At 36.4% G+C, this 15,575-nt stretch overlaps 1 protein-coding gene across 2 annotated transcripts in view; it reads right to left on the minus strand.

Annotated features, from left to right (window-relative positions):
- The window catches only part of LOC139936551 (vitamin D3 receptor B-like), a 272,855-nt gene that overhangs the window by 207,708 nt on the left and 49,572 nt on the right, over positions 1–15,575 (minus strand). The window lies entirely within an intron of this gene.

A 15,575-nucleotide genomic window follows, 5' to 3' on the forward strand; every position in this document is an offset into this window, starting at 1 on the left:
AGTATACTGACTGTAAAAGCTAGAGCTACAATATTTTTATGAAGTAGTATACTGACTGTAAAAGCTAGAGCTACAATATTTTTATGAAGTAGTATACTGACTGTAAAAGCTAGCATTACAATATTTTTATGAAGTAGTATACTGACTGTAAAAACTAGAGGTACAATATTTTCATGAAGTAGTATACTGACTGTAAAAGCTAGAGCTACAATATTTTTATGAAGTAGTATACTGACTGTAAAAGCTAGCATTACAATATTTTTATGAAGTAGTATACTGACTGTAAAAGCTAGAGTTACAATATTTTTATGAAGTAGTATACTGACTGTAAAAGCTAGAGGACGTACAATATTTTTATGAAGTAGTATACTGACTGTAAAAGCTAGAGGTACAATATTTTTATGAAGTAGTATACTGACTGTAAAAGCTAGAGGTACAATATTTTTATGAAGTAGTATACTGACTGTAAAAGCTAGCATTACAATATTTTTATGAAGTAGTATACTGACTGTAAAAACTAGAGGTACAATATTTTCATGAAGTAGTAAGATGCTTCAATGTATTGCCAAAACAATTCTGATAATGATAAGTGGGTTAATTAACTAAAAACTGGAAATGAATTGTTGTTGGTATCCCCCAACATGTCCATCAACAATACACAATTTTGTTTGCATGTTACAATCAATGTATTTTGTACATTGTGGTTCAGAATGTATGAGAAAGTTTTGAAACAGCAAAAATCGTTCACAGAAAGGGAAAAAAAAATCATTTCGGCAAAAATCAGGCTATGGAACTTTAAGTTAGTCTTTGACATCTGGGCTTTTGGGGTTTAGGAGGTCTAGCAACATGACTTAATTTCATTATGATCCACAGATTTGCATGGTTTACAAAGCATGAAGTGAAAGGTGTCAAGCCATATATGAATCCCTTCTAGCATGAAGCCTTGATCCCAAATGATGCTTAACTATTTACTAGCAGACCCTAGCGGAGTCTGTCTTTCTTGGAGGCTTTTTAGTGACCTTTTTTAGAAGACTCTGCCTTTGAGAAAGACTCTGCTAGGGTTGAAACGTCAGGCAACTAAAGAGCCTTTCCTCTACTAGGGTGGAAGATATCACGCCACTATAATGTTTGCATTTATACCGTAAGTCCTTTTGGTTGGTAAGCAGTTTCTAACAGCCAATTCCATTTCCCCAATAACAATAATTACCACACAAACATTTATATTGCGCATTTTCCCCCATGCAGGGTGCTGCCCAGGATTTCTTGAGTGGTAGAAAAAAAATTCCCTGAAAACTATTTTGAGATGGATCAGTTACATGGTAGATCATATAAATAAACTCATATTGAAGAAATGCTCAAAATCTATGGCTTCGGCTACCATTTTTACTGGTAAATACCCAATTCATTGACAACCTTTGAAAGGAAATTGCAGTTATAGTTTAACGATTTGGAAAAATGTGTGGTGGTCGGAAAAAGAAGAAATTCTTCCAGTGGTGGTTAGGGAATCCTAAGGCTGGGCGGGTTTTCCAGCACCGACTATTGTGGGCAGAACCATGCCCATGGTTTGCAATGTGATCTGAAGAGCTTTAGAAAACATTGAGAAACACTGAAATAAAAGCACTTATTATCCTAAAGATAAAAACAGATATGATTTGAGTTTACATTTGAATTTTTAGAAAGAGATGCAAGTATGGATATTGAGAGCTAAGAACTACACACTATTGTAATAAACATATCAACTTTATTTTTCACGTCCAAAATGTTTCAACAGTAGGCAATGGACTCATTTTCCAAAGATTTATTCATCCTCAATTTTACTCAACAATTCTGAAAGCCATGGAATGAATTAACACCCTTTTCACAACAACCAAAGTCCATTAAGGATTCAAATCATAGGGTAGAAATGCACAGGATTGAAAACAATAATCCAGACAAAAGCTTAGGTGTCTCGTGATGAAACTCTTCAAGTTTTCTTGAGTGTTAGCATTTAGAGGATGTTTAAGACAGTTTACATTACCACAAACTGGACACCTAGTGGACTGGGCACAGCTAAACCTTATCTTCCACCATTAAATGACAATTCCACATCTTTTAAGACAGTTTGGAGTCAAGGGAAATCCATGAAAAAACCCAATGAAATCACAAAATATCCATCACAAATCAAAAGGCCCCAAAACAGACAAAACTGTACCCTACCCCTGGGGGAAAAACACCCAAACAAAACCTTAAAACCTCAAATTTCCCCATCTTGAGAGGTTTATTTGATTAACCTTGCTCTAATATATGTGTGTGGCATTGCTTTTTTCCCTGTCTTCTCAACAAACATCACATGGTGGTCTATGTACACTTACCATCTGCTAATATTCGCACTGGTGAAACAACGCGCTGGCGGTTTGTGTTTAATATAGGCCACGCACACTCACACGATCCCCATCGACTTGACTTTCTTGTGGCTCTATTTCCCCAGCTGTCTTTGGAGGGGTTTGTGACATCAGTCACGGCCGGTTGCTTTGGACGGACGACTGCAGTATTTCAGCGGAGTGGCTGGACCGACCAGCACAATCCTCCGATTTCAAATCAAACAAATTTCTAACTCTCTCCGTGATAAATGTTGGTGTGGTAATACTCAAGCGACAGAATGAAATTAAAGGCGTCGTCAAAATTATTCTCATTACAGTTTTTTATTTTCAACTGGGAGAACGTTTACTAATAGCCTAATCAACTGAATAAACAATTTAATTAATTCTATTTTCTAAGCAAAGACCAATTTGAAAAACTGTTTTTATATTGAAATGAAAGATAATTCGTAAAATTTAAATTAAAGACGTCTAGTCTACTGAATTAATATAAACCAAGATACCAAATATTCAGACATATCCAGATGGGTGAAATTACCCTTTCAAACTTTGGTCTGTGCAGCGAGGGTGATTGATAGAGCATTCTCTAGAATTCCTCATCTTTTAAATCCATTGGAAATGCATTCTATTCGTCAGATATTGAAATAAACTGAGACCAAATTGACCATGCCGTTTCCGTAATTAATTTATTCAGCTAATGGCTCCCTCTCCCTAGTCCTGGTCAATTACATCTTGACATGATTTATCTGGATGTTGTTTTATGACTTGCATGTAAAGAAATAAAACACAGCAACAGATAGGGTCCCAACAGGAATCGTACAAATGGATTCATTTCGCCTCTTGTCAAGAATGGACAAATTATACTGTTCGGTCAAAGAAGCAGGACATTTGCTTGGCATGATATTTAGTCCCTGATGGGACAGTTTCGAGTTCAACATGGTAAAGACTTTTACAGATTTTCAGGCTATATTAATAAGAAAATAACTTATTTTTCTGAAGGGGAAAAAGTTTGAATTCAGGGCTAACACCGAGATGTATACAGAGATGCCAAGTCAAGAGGCCAGCCTGTTGTGTCTGCGCTAGTGGAGCGCATTGAACGAATTTGCTAAACGAATCGGGACAAACTTGTGCGCAATAAGCATTTTGCATGCGCTCTGCCGAATTTTAGCTGAACCTGCTGGGCTAACAAAAGCGTGCGCAATCTGCAAATTTGCGCTCTGTTTGTAGGGCAGCTCAAGTTGATGATTCTGATAAACTGCGTGCAATCTGAAGATTGTGCAAACTTTGTAGATTGCGTTTTTTTGTACACACGAGCGCGATTTGGCAATGCATTGTCGTTATTTTTTATTTTTCCCCGATCTGGCCCCATTGCGTGAGAAAATGGTTGCTGTGCGTGTGAGCGTGAGACAGAGTCCAAATGCGTGAGTCTCACGCCTAATGCGTGAGACTTGGTAGGTCTGAGTATAGTGCTTATTTAACAAATACATTCATTCACTGCGATTTTTGTCGATTCCAAGGAAGAGTTAATGGAAATTGTGTGCACCGATGAAGCATCTAGAAGGGAATTCTATTTTGCACCTTCTATCCTGAAAAAAGGCTTCCAAATTCATGGGAAAGATGTTCACCACAGAAAAGATTTAGGTAAGCTCTGAAACATTACACTGGAAAACAGTCTTGAAAATAAAATCATAAAACACACAACTGAAAGCAGCGACACTGCTTTTAAAACCATCTGCAAAGACTTAAAAGAGTGGGGAGAATTTCAACGTATTGTAGAATTGACCTTCAGTACAATTAAAAACCAAAACGAATCTACACAGGTAACAACTTTAACAACAGACAGAAGTGGGAACAAACTTTAAAATACAAGTTTTGAAAAATAACCGCATTCTTCGCAAGACTTCACGGTCAGAGCTGCAGCCTTGCATTTTAGTAACCAAACTGTGAAAGAATAGATTTATTAATGAGAAAACACACGCATTATCATTCAGGTACACAGTCTATTGAGATGTCCTATGGCTATGCAACGCGCATTGGTGGTCTTATAAACTGTGCATGTTTTGCAGCAGTCGTGTCAACACCCCACATGTGGTGAGGCACTACGGAGGGTTGCGCGTACAGCGAGCAACTGTTTCCTGGAGTTACTGTGCTCATGGTTCAGTGGCACTGGTCAAAACGCACTGCAAACAATGAAGGAATTAACTCTTTTGGACGGATATCTGCCTAATGCCTTTGTTGAAGACCTTTTCCTTTGATTTAACCGACAATACTTTGTAAAGACAGGACAGGTTATACAGCCTTATCATCTCTCTCTCTCCTGGTGCTCTCTCCGGGCGTGGGTCGATGATTGATGGTCAAATAAGGGCCTTCAAAAACACGGCCACAAACAACAATTTTAATTTCAAAATCTGCAATCACAATCTGCAAATGTCGTTTATTCGTGGGTGGGTGTCCATACAGAGCTTCATTCATTCATTAATGGTTAAAATAAAAGAGTTGTATTAAACTGAAAATAATAACGCGCAGGTAAACAGGAAATATCATAATTCCAATATGACCTGGTGGTCAAGCTGAGGCTCATGGTGGTTTTAGTTTTAAAAGTTTACCCTAACATTCCCTAAAACTGTTTCGGAAGCACTTTGTCTAAACCATCAACTTTAAAACCAAAGCTTGATAACGCAGTCCATGTACTGTATTTCCGTATTTGTTTTAACGTGGAAACCGCTACTGAACCCATATCTTCAAACCATTGGTTTGTTATCAGTGTTTAAAGCTAGTACTTGAATACGACCCGATCATCAACAAGCTATAAACATGAATACCCCGAGAGCTCATAGCGGTTCCAGAATAGGATATCAGTCCAAAGGTTTGTTCCCTGGCGTTCACTATCTGCGTCCCAGTCAGTCAAACATTTACGGAAGTGATCAATCACTTATCAGCTAGAAAAGATCAATCAATCAACGTCGCCTGTCTATCAGAGATTTTCCTAGTTACAGACCATTCACGGTGTTGACAGTAAGCGTGTGGTGTGTTAATTGCCTGTGAGACGAGGGGGGGGGGTTCAAAAGTAGCTCTAGGGGAGGGGTACAGTTTGATATATAGAGGAAGGCGAATAATGAAGCGATCGTTACATGATGAAGTATGGGAAACTTACATTACAACATAAATAAACCAACCTAACATTCTCGTTGACATTAGCCTAGTTCCGGCCACCTCACCTACAAATCAAACGCAAGCCTTGTAGTTACACATTTTACTAATAACCGACCTGACAAACATCATCACAAATAAATATATTTTGCTCTCTGTAATGAGAAAAAAAAAATCTAATGAAACAAAAACATGTTGAAGAGCTGTTCTGCCAGACATGTCCTGTCATTTGATAGAAGACTTAAAATTGGCAATCAGCAGAAAATTCAAAATTTCCAATTCTACATCTGAAACCTCACTTGAATAATGAGTAATTATTGCTAACAATCATCCTTGGAAATGCAGACATCTTCGGAAATTGTGTTTAAATGAGCTGTAGTGTAGAGCAGCCTTATATGTAGACATTCAAAAATGTTTTCTTTTTCTCTATAGATTTTCTCAGGGTTTGTTTAAGGAATCATTCAGTTGTTTTATTCCTAAATAGATGTAGACATATACAATAAAACTAACCTGTGACCACTCCATGTCAAAAGGTGGTTTATACCTAAATAAATGTAGACATATACAATAAAACTAACCTGTGACAACTCCATGTCAAAAGGTGGTTGCATTTTTTTTTATAGATGTAGCCAAGTCTCCAGCGCCTTTGTCCAGTCCACGCAGGAAGATTAATTTGTAACTGGAATATATACATTCTGGGGAACACTTCATGCATGAAATGAGTCTCAAATTGTAATATTTTTGTAATCCCTCTCTCTCTCTCTCTAAACCCACATTTTTTGAACGTAATTGTTTCTTAGAATGTTGTAGGTTATCAACAGCTGCAAGTGCTTCTTGCAAATAAAGTTGTTTAATGGTCATTAATTTTTGGAGTAATTACTAAACAGATAACCTCTCTTATGGACGTTTTTTGAAACTATGAATGAATTCTTCTGAACGGAAGCAGAAATACATCCCAGAATGTTACTTAGAGCGCGAGCGTATTAACAAGTTTACCTTCAAGTAAACCTAACGAGTGTTCATGATGTGAGGAGCAAAATTGGACGCATACTCACCACTTATTAATTTAAATTGACTTCTGTAGTTGTAGTTTGTGCATATTCAATTCAACTCAATTCAATTTAAAAAACTTTAATCATCCTTAAAAGGCAATTACATGAGTTGATCAGCTCCATATTAAAACATAAAGAGTTATGGCAAGAAATATACAATATACAATTATTTAAAAATATAAAGATTATTTGACAAAATAGCTATGAAAATCTATAGCTTAGAAAATCGCAGTGAGCCGGGTGTGATATGGGCCGTGATCATTGGCAGATCTTTCATGCAACACCTTAAATGGAAGCTTATAACTCTCTCAAATCTAACAAAGATAGCTATTTAAAATTTAAATATAACTTGTTGTGGTCATATTGGCACAAAAAAAGGGGGTGGGAAAAGTTGAGCTACGGATAATCAAAAAGCTATTTTAGCACAAGCGCTCGTGGAATACGTAAAGTATGACGCTTCTGCGTCCCATATCCAACGAGCGCCCATGTGATATCGTATTTATCTTCAAGCAAACTTGGCGTGTGACATAGAACACACAAGACGCAGGGTTTGATATGGGCCTACTAGGTTTATATCACACTCTTGTTGCTATGGATCGACCAATCAAAGTAAAGAATTTAAGCCTACTTGAAGATAAACAGTTGTATAGTATCCCAGCAGCCTTCAAGATGTCATGCTGTTTGTCAGCCAAGTTTTCTGCATTAGACGTTACCTTTTAGTGAATTTTCTAAAATTTCTAAGGAGATTACATGTGTTTTTGTTTACTTGTGATTGCCTCGTGTAGAGGATATTTTCTGGACACTTTCTTATCAAATGGCAATTATTTTCTACTTCAAAAAACATTTCTAAAGGTCTCATTATGGTAAGATGCTTTATGATAATTTATACACAATTTTCTGTATAATATAAATGTATTATACAGTACAACTTTTAACCTGTGAACATTTCAAATCAATAGGTGGTAGCATTTTTGAAAATTCACCAAAAATTCTGGAGCAATTGTGTCCGCTAAGGAAGAAAAATTATAATTGGAAGAAACAATACGAGAAACATTTCCAAGATTGACAATCTGTTGAATCCCTTTTCTTTAAAACCACATTCCTTTTGGAACGAATCGTTTCTCAAAATGTAATATATTATCAACAGCTGCAGTGCTTCCTTCCAAGTAAGTTTTTATGGTCATTCATGTTTGGAGTAACTACCTTAAGGTACACTCCCTCTAAGTCTCAAGGGTTTCATGATCTTCACAGTTTTGTTATGATCCTCAATTTTTAAAGGTCTTGGGTTTTAGTATTTTTGTGGTCAGTAAAGTTGTGTGGCCTGTCATTTTGTCTTTATATTTCTTTTGTTCTGAATGTCTCCTCCAGCAGTGAACTTCAGCTTTGAATTTTGTATTATTTACTTGTTTGAGGCTTTGTATTTTAAAGACATGGACACCTTTGGTGGTAATTGTCAAAGACCAGTCTTCTCATTTCATTTCATTTCATTTCATTTTATCTCACTTAATGTATCTCCACATATGCCCAAAACAACAAAACCGTGAAAATTTGAACTCAATTGGTCGTCAAAGTTGCGAGATAGTAATGAAAGAAAAAACACCCTTGTCACACAAAGTTGTATGCTTTCAGATGCTTGATTTCGGGACCTCAAAATCTAATTCTGAGGTCTAGAAATTGAATTCAAATATTTAAGTGGAAAATTACTTCTTTCTCGAAAACTACGTCACTTCAGAGGGAAGCGTTTTCTCAAAATGTTTTATACTATCAACAGCTCTCCATTGCTCGCTAACAAGTAAGTTTTTATGCTAACAATTATTTTGAGTCATTACCAATAGTGTCCAATGCCTTTGAAGCAGGTGTACTACATAGGTGTTTTTCTCAAAGACCAGTGTATCCACACTTTGTTTGAACCAAAATAGACAATAACAAGCCTGTAAATATTTAAGCTCAATTTTTATTCCGAGTCAAAAGTATATAGTGAAAAACATACACAAAAATATCGAGGGAAGTTTTCTACCATTGTGTGCAAACCTGGGAATTTCAATATTTTCAATCTTACAAATTGTGTGCACAGCCTTTAGGCCTCCTGTCTCTTTATCAATTTATTTATTGTCTCCGTGTTTTAAATTCAGAAGGATCTCTTGAAATTGTATTTGTAAATTTTTAAAATTCATGATTGTTTCATGATTGAAAATTATTGAAATAAGCTCTTTGATCTTCTACTCTAGCACTGAGGACTGTGTCCCCAGAAGCTCATTGAAATATATAAAGACAACCATCAATACATAAAGTTGTTGTTAAAATTGTTGTCCCTTTGTTTACTACACTTACATGTTCTGCTTCATAGTTATATTTACATTGTTTAACCATGGTTAAACCTTTGTGTAGTTATCTACCGTAGTTGTATGTATTCATTTATTCGTCTATTTAGTACTGTATTCCTGTTTTGTTCTGTAATCTTGTAACGGGCACATCCACCACAAGCCTCGGCTTTTAGGATGATGCCTCCATGTGATGTGAATGTGGAAATAAATGTTTTATTGATTGATTGATTGAATATTATATAGATGGATTGCACATAACCTCATTGACCACCTACTTTGATGAAACGTTCTTGTGTGAAAGGCTATCATTGGCTGAGAGTTGTGCGTAGCGCGTACACTTTTCAATTGTTTGTCAACAAATATGGTGGTCGATGGCGCTTTGTACAAGATAATCCATCAGCATGATAAAAGTCCATCACTAATTGGCCACTTTACGAACTACTTGAATACAATCGCACATGATTTCTTCATTTTTATCTCCAAAAACTAAGTAATCCAGCACACATAATTATAACCTGAATTGTACGATCGATTTCCTCATGAAGGATGCAGAGAGGTCTTTTACCATACCTGTAACTCACCTTCAACAAACAAGGGGTGGGAGTCATTGCTGACACAAAGGTCTGAAAGTTGGATCTGAATTTTAGGAATTAGGCCGATATTTTGATAACCCCTGGAATTATAGGTTTCAAGCAGCTTTCAAAAACAGTATCCTCAACAGAAGTAGTTCAAAGAGGAGCCTAATTCATCAGGAGAAAATAGACAAATATTTGTTTTTCACCAGGCGGGTATAAAACAAAAGGTTGTACCCAGACAAAAGTCTGAAACTTCTCATGCCTGAAAATAATTGGCAGACAGTTGTTTCTCCGAGGCTGAAGAGCCTTTATATTAGACCACACGAGGGCGCTGTAACAACTACACATTGATTTAAAGAGGGTATACATGTACACTCAAAATACATGTGAAGTATTCTTAGATATTCTTATTTATTATCAAAAGTAGGAAAAAAGTGTTAAATTTTTTGAGAGACGACACTTTTAAAAGTTTCAGGACATGGATAATTTACTGGCGAAGTAATCCTCCTGCTATATAAATCACCTTTATTATTGTAATGAAAAGCTTCTTAATTAAGAGGAACATCACAAAGGAAACTGATTGGGAAACTGAAAAACTTAAAAGCAATGAATTTTCTTGTCACAAGCTTACTTCATCATCATCAAACAGACTAGGTGCTCTGGCATTCACACATCTTGTGTTGTATTTGAAATATCTTTAAATGCTATTAAAGGCAGTGGACACTATTGGTAATTACTCAAAATAATTATTAGCAAAAAACCTTAGTTTGTGACGAGTAATGGGGAGAGGTTGATAGTATAAAACATTGTGAGAAACGGCTGCCTCAGATAAAGAATTTGAGATCTCAAAATCAACCATCTAAAAGCACACAACTTCGTTGAATGACAAGGGTGTTTTTTCCTTTTGTTATTATCTCCCAACTTCGACAACCAATTGAGTTCAAATTTTCACAGGTTTGTTATTTTATGTATATGTTGAGATACACAAAGTGAGAAGACTGGTTTTTGACAATTACCAATAGTGTCCAGTGTATTTAAGTTATGATGTGTACACAGACAAACCAACATGTGAACAAGCACTACACAAAATATACACAGTGGAAAAAAACATCAAAAACATCAAGTTGTGTTGTGTATTTACATGTTTAGTAATAGGTCTGAATATGTGGAACAAAGCAGTGTTAATTTCACTCCAGAATTGAACTATTCTGGAAGCTATGAAATAAATACCTTTATTATGAGCAACTAATACATATCTTTACTTTGTTAATTTTTCCAGACTTGATTGGTGACTTTTTCACATGTCCTATTTCTGATAATCTCTTACAGACAGTTTGGAGTGTGATCATAATTAATAACATTAATCAAAGATGCCAGGTTCCCAACTTTTGGTCTACAGGGGCCTATGACCCAAAATTTTAGATTTAAAGTTTGAAACTGCTATTTAAAAAAAAATAGATTTGAGGGAGTATTGCATGAAAAATCTGAAAATCGTTGATTAAAAACCAATAACGAATTATTGTCAGGATCGTGACACTATCCCACATCCACAGTCTATATACCACAACTTTGCATGTAACGTGTATTTTGTGCACTGTTAGGGGCAAATGCAAAAGTTTGTGTATTTATTAAACTGCCTCACAAGTTTGTTCAGATAATAAACACAGGGGTTGTGGCAAGGGTTAGTTTTTAAGTTGATGGTTCAGAGTGCATAACACAGATTTACTACACTACAGTGTAGAAGCACCCTCAAGAACACAAAATAAATATTGGGTCCGTGAGTAAGATTAGGCTAGAAATTTGACATGAATATTCTATGTCTATCGGAACAGAAGATCATAGACATCTAAAACATTCATGAGAAACTTTTCCTGCCGTTTTTCTGTGATTTTGTTTTCCATCCCACGACATGAATCTGTGTAATATCTGATGTATTAAAACCCTTGTGGTTAAAATCTATCCCCCCATACACTGTCACACACAATTGAAAAATCTCACACGGAACATGTGGGACTATATCTGGAGTACTTGAATAATATCTAGGCTTCGTTCACTCCCACGGCGCGGGGTCCATTCAAGACATGCACTTGAACCCAACCGAGCACAAATGCAAGCCAAGGCCAACCCTCTTCAAGCTTTCCAGCCTTTGCCGGGAGTTTGTTTGCACTGGGAGCTTAAAGGCACCTTGCGCCTGAATGCTGGCACAGGCCCCATGCAAGGCAAACCCGGCCGAGCGTATGATTGCCGACGAGGAAACATGACGCCAGGACATCTCAGCGACAGATCTGGATCACGGGCGACTCATACGGTTTCTGGGGATGATGCGTGAAAGATGCGTACAATCTTTCTTTTTCTCTTTTTTTTTTGAAAAAAAAGAGCAGATTTTTCTCTATGTACTGGTTCTTGCGACTGTCATGGGGGGCGGGGCGGTGAAGTGAATAATTTCTAATTAACGGAAGCACTTACAAGCTTACAGCAATGGGAAAACAAAATAGTAATTTACTTTATACTGTAGCCAAAATGTAATGGGTATATTCACATGGATAGGCTACAACAGCATTTTAATTTTCTTTACACAAGTCTGCATTTTGTGTACACTGTTCCTAATTAAGGTATGCTTATACATACCTGCAGTAAAACTTCAAGAGTTATCCGATAGTTTTCAACTACAAAATAATACCACTAAAAAATCCAATCAAGATTTTACACAAGTGAGGAAGTAAACTCCAAATCTGAACATAAAGATACTTATAATTTTTTTCACTGAACAATTTCAAATTAATTGCACTTGCTTTAGGAACCTCGCCAGTTGTAGAGGTATAAGGGTTGATAACTGATTAACGTTCTATAATATTTGATAAAGTGTGTTTATCAATGAATACTTCGAAAAGCAATCCAGGAATGCAATTGATCAGAAACAGATCGTGTGTACTTCAGACAGTCAAAAGTGAATTTTGAGCTGAGATCCCTAAACTTTTTTACTTTCTATTGCTGACTAGCTGAAAGGGTTACATGCCTGTATACAGCGTTTTGATTGCATTGTGAGTCAACAAAGGCAATCTTCTAAGATCCAGCAAATTTCTAAGATTCCTGACTTAGCTGAAAGGGTTACATGCCTGTATACAGCATTTTGATTGCCTTGAGAGTCAACAAATGCAAGTTTCGAAGATCCAAACTGAAAAAACATTTTGCTGAACACGGAAGGCTTTCATACAGGTTCAAGTGTAAATAGTTCCTATTTATACAGAGTTAATCAGGACGAAAGTTTCTGTGATTTGGTCCTAAAAGTTGAACCACACACCTATAAAGGGTTGTCTTTGCTCCTATTTTTGTATTATGTCTAATGGCTGTTCCCCACAAGCCTCGGCTTATTCTTTTCTTGTACTTTACTAATATAAATTTATCCAAATATGCACCTTACAAATTGTATTGATCTTGATTCATTGGTCATGTTTACTCTTTGCTTGTATTCTATAAATGTATCCAAATAAACCTGTCTTTTCTTATTGTGACTACAGAAACAAATTGAATTGAATATTAGTTTTGGTTTTTATCCATACACCGATGTGTGTTAGCACTGTATACTCAGTACTTCCCCGAGTCCTGTGAAAAAATATCACAGGCATGTTACTCGGGTGGGATTGGAACCCACAACCCTTGCAATTCTAGAGCAGTGTCATACCAACTAGGCTACCGAGATTGCCCGGTAGCTAGAGGCAGTTTGAATCCTATGTTTCGGCAGTGGGTACCGCAACGATATAATAGATGTTAAATTTGCATTGGGGATACAGGACTCGGGGAAGTATTGAGTATAAAGTGCTAACACACATCGGTGTATGGGAAAAAAAAAAAATTCATATTCTTTATCCCCGATGCAAATTTAACATCTATTGTATAAATTGAATTTAATTGAATTTATTTAAGGACCAACACCCATGAAACACCACATTGCGTGAATGTGGAAGTTACAATGTTTTTCAGTCCATAATAAATGTAATCCTTCCTCCTATTTTAAATTTGGGTAAAACCTCCATTAATGCCATTCCACTAAAAAAAAAATGATGAAGTCTGTGACTGAAAAGGTTTCATCACTTCATGTGAATCTGGACTAAATCAACAACCTGACACACCAATCAATTATGATCTTTACCCATCCCAGTCGTATACTGAATTTGATATGCCCCAGCCCTGTATAACGCAATGCAAATCCGTCACTTGTAGAGGTAAGAAGCAGGTATGATGTTACAGTCCCCATCGCCCCATACTTAGTCAATTTCAGTGTTTCCCCTGATAATGAATGTGTCAATTGCAACCACTTTATCTGCTGCAGGTATCTGCCTGGATCAGTTGGACTGACACTGCTAATTTGAAGCTATCAATTATAGACTACTTTGGTTCTATTGGAAATCAATAAATTGACCTTCCAACCAAGTGGAATGACTGGGAATAGATTTTTTGTTTAATAAAACATACTACATGGAGTATGTAGGCCGTGGTGTTATGGATTGGTGTAAAATAATGATGAGCTGATATTACAAAATGTTTGAATTATTTGTAAGTTTCTAGTTTCTATTAAAAAAAAAATAAAAAAACTGTGCATAATATTCAGGGAATTGTGATCATCCAAGTGATTCAAACTAATGGGCTTGAACGCGTAAACTAAAAGATGATAATTTTTGTATTCTTTCCAACTAAAATAAGGGGTATGAGCTAAACCCTATACATGTACATGAGAAGTCACAAACTAAAACAGCGCCCTCAACGAGGTCAATGAAGACCTAACACTGGTTGAGACGTGTACGTTTCACATGACCTCGTGTCAGTTATGCGCATTTCAATTACTTAACCTAAGTAATGGCGGCAAATTGAGACCAATTTGCTTTCCTTATGTTCAAAACAAGATGTTTTGATTTTCCATCAATTCAAAGAATTTCTGAATGTTCTTCAATCAGCTGGCCAAACCATCAACCAGGCAGAACTCAGATTTGAGTGCCAAACTTTTTACTTTTCTGGCAGTGTTTACCACTTTTATTCTGCTGAGTATTTTTTTCTTCACTCGGATTGAAATCTTGGCTTCCAATTTCAAACATTTTGATGGATTTTCCTCTTCAAGGGTAAGAAAGAGTTATTTTCAAAACCAAGGACGGGCCTCTGCCATAAAACTCGGAAATGTAAAAAAAATAGACTGACATCTGATGCTTCAAAAACAACATGGTCGACTCTGAATGTTTTGATAACTCTTGAAAAACATTGTCAACTTTAAGTTTAAATTTACTTATCCATACAGCATACACAGGATACCAGGTAAAATAATAATTTATATTATGTGTTGTAGTTTTTTCACCTTTCAAATAGACATAATTTTTCCCCAACTCCCTCTTTATCTGTTCACAACAGTACAGTAAATGAAGAATTAGCAGAATCCATTAAAAAGACTAAACTTCAAATTATTGCCAATAATATCAAATCCCCTGAAGTAAAGTAGGCTGGTGCTTATAGTTGGGAAGCAACAATGAGGTCAGACCATTTTTTGTTGTTGCACTTGGTGCTGGGGTGGATTTCACAAAGAGTTAGGACTAGTCTTATCTCGAGTTAGGACAAGTTACTAGTCCTAACTTAGGACTAGCTGTATGTTTTTGATATCTCTTAGGACTAGTCCTAAGTTAGGACTAGTTAGGACTAGTCCTAACCCTTTGTGAAATCGACCACTGGTCTAACTCCAACCCCAATTGGAAACAAACACAATGTGGAGCATTTCATTTGTGACAATCAGTGTACATTGTTCCTAACATACAGCTATAACAGGTTGACTTTTATTTAGCCCTATATAGGACTCTTTCTCTGTACACAGGAACAGAGTCCTAACTATTGAGGCCCGTTTCTGGGGCGGAAAAATTTCACAGCTTCATAACTTAAATCTTACCTGCAACTAGCCACTAATTTCAACAGATTCACATTCCATGGCGGCATACATTTTTCTGCAGTGGGTTTTGGTCCTCATATTTTCCTCACAAATCCGTCATTTTCATGAAATAATGCAGCTTCCAACGTTAAAAAATTCCCGTTTCGATCGTTTTCTCACAGTGTTGTCTGTTGTCGTGCGTACGCGTATACATT

Source organism: Asterias amurensis, chromosome 1 (assembly GCF_032118995.1).
Source record: "Asterias amurensis chromosome 1, ASM3211899v1".
Taxonomy (NCBI): Eukaryota; Metazoa; Echinodermata; class Asteroidea; order Forcipulatida; family Asteriidae; genus Asterias; species Asterias amurensis.